The sequence below is a fragment of the Rousettus aegyptiacus genome, unplaced genomic scaffold (genome assembly GCF_014176215.1).
Source record: "Rousettus aegyptiacus isolate mRouAeg1 unplaced genomic scaffold, mRouAeg1.p scaffold_m13_p_1, whole genome shotgun sequence".
In the NCBI taxonomy this organism is placed as follows: domain Eukaryota; kingdom Metazoa; phylum Chordata; class Mammalia; order Chiroptera; family Pteropodidae; genus Rousettus; species Rousettus aegyptiacus.
In genome coordinates this window covers 80,826,892-80,832,239 of record NW_023416284.1, presented here as the reverse complement: position 1 = coordinate 80,832,239, position 5,348 = coordinate 80,826,892, and the positions used below count along the sequence as shown (strand labels likewise).

Genomic DNA, 5,348 nt, shown 5'->3' with positions numbered 1-5,348 from the left:
ATTTAGATGAAAAAAGAGCAAAATATCTCATGAATACATTAATATATTATATTTTATATTTTATATTGATTACGTATTGAAATGATAGTATTTGTAATACATTGGGTTACATAAAATAAATTGCAAGAATTAATTTCACCTTTTTTTTTTTTTTTACTTTTTACGATGGGGCTACTAAAACAAATTGAAATAACATATGTTGCTTGAAATGTGGGGCATTAGGTATCTATTGGTCAGTGCAGGTCTAGATGCCACTGGCTAAGGTCCTTCCTGCTCAAGTCATCCAATTCTCAGTGAACAACTCACTACAGAAGCAAAGCACGGTCTGCAGTTGTGATCGACCAATTCACTACAGAAGCAAAGCACAGTCTGCAGTTGTGATTGACCAGACAGCTGAGGCATGACAGAGTGTGGACAAAGAATCCTGTCAGAAAATCCCCAGTGCTTGCCCCAAGATGTTTGAGTCTCTCTCCTTCATGATAAACTAAGCAACATCTGCAGTGTCAGCACTTACAGGCAATGCCCTGCTCCATCCCCCAGAGGAAGCAGCCCCAACTGTCAACATCCTGCTCTGGTCTGCTGATGGATGCAACAGACACTGGACACCCCCACGCAGAAGCCCAGGGACGCCTGCTTCCCCATGGTAATTTTCTGCTCCCGGCCACCCTTAAGAGAGCCTGGGGCCTGCATGCGCACTTGGTAACCAGGAAAGCCAGGTCCTAATGTAGGACTGGCAGACTGCTTCAGGATTTGCTAAGTGCTTTCCACATACATCGGTTCTCTTAATTCCCACAGTAGCCATGTTAGCTGGACACTAGAATGTCTCCACTTCATTTATTTGTGACCAATAGGAATTTTGCTCCAGAAATTCAGGTCATAGAAATGTTAATTTCTTCATTTTTATTAAATCAAATTAATTCAATCTTAGCCCTTTTTGCCACTATTACTTCTCACCCCTACTCCTATAGTTGTTCAAAAGGTAAATGTCTCAGGGTCATAAGCAAAGAAGAATATGCAAGGTGAGCCCTCTGGTTCTCTGTTCCCCTGGTTATTCCTAACATTGCTGTTCCTGGCTTGGTACCTTGTAGAGGTCTGCATGCTGCATGTAGAGAGCCAAACAACCATTTTCTACCAAAGCGTGGCCACATTCTTGAGAGCTAGGACTGCGACAGCACAGGACTCTAATTCTTGTGGGGCTGCTTCTGGAATTTCCAACCCACCAACTCTTCCCAAGCCACAGGAAAGCACCCTCTTGCTGCAGCTTTCTCCTCTCACTGAAAAACAAAGCAAAACAAAACAAAGACAAAACAAAAAGTGCCAGTCTCCATCAACCCTACACACACACGACACCCCACTCCTCGTACACACACCCCTGATCCTCTGGGCTATCACTAGCATTATCTCCTAAAGGACTTTGAGTTTTCAGGAAAAAATCCATGAGCATAAGTTTGGATTCAGGCAAACTCTACTTTCAGTCCTATACCATGAACCTTCCAACAAGATAAGAAGCTAAAAGACCTGACTTTCTGGTAAATGGAGGCAAAAAAAGAAAAGAACAGAACAGACAACAGACAAGATACAATTTAATCTATAAATTATGCTGTTTCCACAAGCGGGGAAAGCAGGACTCTCTGGGGTCAAGCAACTCGCTCACTATCACATTTCTGTTAAGTGTCAGAAGAGGGATGTAAACCAGGACCCCAACTCCATCAAAATATACCATGTATAGAGAGCATGAAGGGAGATGTGCCAGCTCCTCATAACCATATGCCAAAGACCCCAAGGACGGGCAGCGGGGCCTCCAGGCCCTCACCTCTATTCCTGAAAGTGTCTACCTCAGGAAATTCTTACTGTTCCAAGGCTACCATGCTCCCCCTGACTGAGTTAGGACACTTTCACTTTATTCCCTTGAGCATGGAACTCACTGGAACATTTAAACAAGACTTAGTTAAAAGTTGAGGTTAACACATAACTAATTAGGTTATCTGATTTACTAGATATATTTCTTTCTCAGCCTCTACAGAAATGATTAGTAAAGTATTCAATGAAACCCATAGATGCTTCAGGGTTTCTGCAAATATGTGATTCCAACTGCAGTTTTTTTAACTGGGTAGATGTGGATGGAAGGGTTCATTAGAAAAGCAGGTTTAGAGGAGGTATGGAAATGCAAGTGTATCTAATCTTATGTAATGGATATCGATCAGCCAAGGTCATTGAATGGCAGATCAAAGTACTCTATCATAACATTATACACTCAATCTGAAAATTGGAAGGACTTTTGCCGTATGAGTAGGCCCAACTCATAGATGGTGCAGGAATCTTCATTTAGATATTTGCCTCTTTAGGTTATGAAGTCCATTAGAGCAGCTGAAACAGGGAGCAGTGGCTCATGTCCCCACAGAAAACCAGGAGCACAGAACCTGATGTAACTCCACAAAGGGTTCTGTTAAACTCTAAGGAAGAAATGTACTAATCTACTCAATACTCTTAACAAAATCCTACACAATTAAATAAGAGAACTACAAGGATCCACCTATAGAAAACAAAGCTTAAAAAAATATGGAAGAATATCAAACACACAAACAAATAAAAATCAAGTACATTATAACTCCTTACAACACAGAATGCCTGTTAAAAAATTATATCATCAAAAATTGAGTTTCGTGAGCACAAAGTTGAATGAAAAAAAGCCAAAAAAGAATGTCTACTGAATGGTTCCATGTATATAAAGGTTTTTTTTTTTTTTTTTTTTTTTTTTTAAGGCAAAACTAGCTGTGGAAAACAGTATGGAGGTTCCTCAAAAAACTAAAAATAGAACTACCACATGACCCAGCACTTCCACTTCTGATTATATACCCAAAAGAATTGAAAGCAGAGTCTCAAAGAGATATTTGTAGCCCCTTGGTCATAGCAGCATTATTCACAACAGCCATAGTTGAAAGCAATCCAAGCATTCATTTATTTGTGGATGAATGGATATACAAAATGTCTTATATACATACAATGGAATATAATATTTGGTCTTAAAAGGGGAGAAAATTCTGACACATGCTACAACCTTGCGGAAATTAGGCTAAGTGAATAAGCCAGTTGCAAAATGACAAATACTATTTGATTCTTCTTATATGAGGCACCCAGGGTAGTCAGATTCATAGAGACAGAAAATAGGATGATGGTTGTCTGGGGCTGGGGGATGGGAGATGAAGAGTTAATGTTTAAAGGATACAGAGTTTCTGTTTTGCAAAATAAAAAGTCCTGTGGATAGATGGTGGTGATGGTTGCACAACTGTGTGAATGTACTTAATGCCACTGGATTGTACACTTAAAAATGATTAAGAAGATAAATGTTATTTTTGTGCATTTATCATAATTAAAAATAATTTTTTTAAAGGAGGATAAAGAAAAAAAAAACACAGGCAAAACTAAACTATGATAGGAGATGAGGGCTGATGCTGGAAAAGGACAAAAGAGGCCCTGGGCAGGCTCCAGGGTGCTGGTCACGCTCTAGGTCTTAATCTAAGTGCTGGTTGTATGAGTGTTTTCAATTTGTGAACCTTAAGCAAATTATGCACTTTTCTGAATGCATGTTTTACTTTAATTAAAAGTTTAAAAGTTATATAAACAAAAATAAAAACCTAACTATACAAGAAAGGCCACAGGATAGAAGATAATCTAGTCTATAATGACATATGATAGACTATTAACTTTTGCTCACATTTCGTTCCATAATAGCTACTAGAGTTCCCAAGTTTATGAAGCAACTTCTAGTTTTGTTTTCATTGCCACGTCTGTTAATGGGCAAGAATAACCACCCCCAAGAAAATGTCAGAGTTAAAATTAAAAAAAAAAGAAGAAGAAGGATTTCTCTCAGGAGTCCTTTCCTCCAAGGGCTGCTCAGCACAACCCAGGCTCAAAGAATGTGTGGAGAGCTCACGGTGGGAGCTTTGTAGGGATTAGGTAAATCATAGGTGCACCCTTACCTGAACCAGCCAGCAGCTTACTTATTAATCAGGTGCTTAACAGGCTGCTGTTCCAAGTTCCCTCCTGGCCTGGCAGACTGGTAGCTTTGGACTCGTTCCCAGTTTGCCCGCCCCCAAAGTCCCCTTTTCCACTCCCAGCCAAAACTCCTCTCCGCAGGAATTCAGACCGCGAACCTGGGTTCTGTGGGTTCTGTTCTCTGCTGGATCCCCTCACAGAGCTGACCTCTCAAGTTTCTCCTCCCGGGTTTTCTCATGCATTCCTGAATGTCTGCTCCCCACTCTGCTCACAGGGAAAACTAGTTTCTCCAACAGAGGTGCTTGCTCCCCTCACTCTCAGCCTCCTCATCTTTCTCCCACGGCTTTTATTTCTACTTTTATCCCATATTCCTTCTCTTATCTGACCACAAGCCCAGATGAGGCATATAGGGCTCCACAGCAGCCAGTTCTACATTTCTTTTCGGTCCTTCTAATCCAGGCTTTTAAAACATAATATGAGTAGTTCACAATATGTTAAGCACTGAATGCCTATGATCTAATGCTCACATCTTCATTCACCAAGGAGGACACTGAGGCTGGGAGAAGTAACTTATCCCTAGTCCTACAACATGACAAAGCCAAGATGTGGGGTCAGCCTGTATTTGGCCTGCTAACCTTTAGTAGGTGAACCTGGAGCCTCCTGTACATTCTGATCAGTTGAGGTCCTGCTCGGTGCTTCAGCCATTTTCCCCCAGGTGCGATGACGTTTGGCTCTTACTGGCTTCCTCTAACCACTGTTAGAACATTAACAGAAAATTACAGAATGTTGGGGATTCAGATAACTCAGAGGTCCTCTGATCACACCCTTTTGTTTTAAATATCATATGTAAGCCTGAGGCCATCTTCTTACCTTCGATTTTACCCAGATAAAACCAGGGAGCAGAATTGTGCAGGTCAGTAGGAACCCATCTTTGGGGAAACACTTATGTCCCCAGAATTGGAACTGGCCTTGAATAAAACTTAGAATAGGAAAGGGGCTTCTCGCTGTCTCTGTCAGGCCTAGATAGGACCTGCGCGCAAGGACTAAACTACCTTTAGATGGCTATTGTATGCACCTGGGGCTGAGTAAGCACCATCAGGTGCCCAAAGACAAACCAGGCCAAGGTTCAAGTCAGCTTATCAAAAGAGAGGAAACTTTTTTTGATTACTATTTTTTTCAGAACTTGTTCAAGCTTTTCAGAAAAGAGAAAGACTTCATTCTTAAAGTTAACTGGGAAACGATTTGTTTCCTAGTGGGAAGGTTTCTGTATCTGGAGATCCAAATAAAATAAAACATTTTAAATGCTTCTTTTCCATCTCTACAAGGAGTGACCCTATAGGAAATGGTCTAGT

The 5,348-nt window shown here is 40.9% G+C and overlaps 1 long non-coding RNA gene across 1 annotated transcript; it reads right to left on the bottom strand.

The window, feature by feature from the left end:
* Positions 1–537: 537 nt before the first annotated feature.
* LOC107518907 lies at positions 538–5,109 on the bottom strand. The gene is made up of 3 exons (XR_001598980.2): positions 4,867–5,109; positions 4,632–4,750; positions 538–1,274 (listed from the first exon to the last, which is right to left on the bottom strand). It is a non-coding gene; the product is annotated as an uncharacterized LOC107518907 (long non-coding RNA).
* Positions 5,110–5,348: the final 239 nt, after the last annotated feature.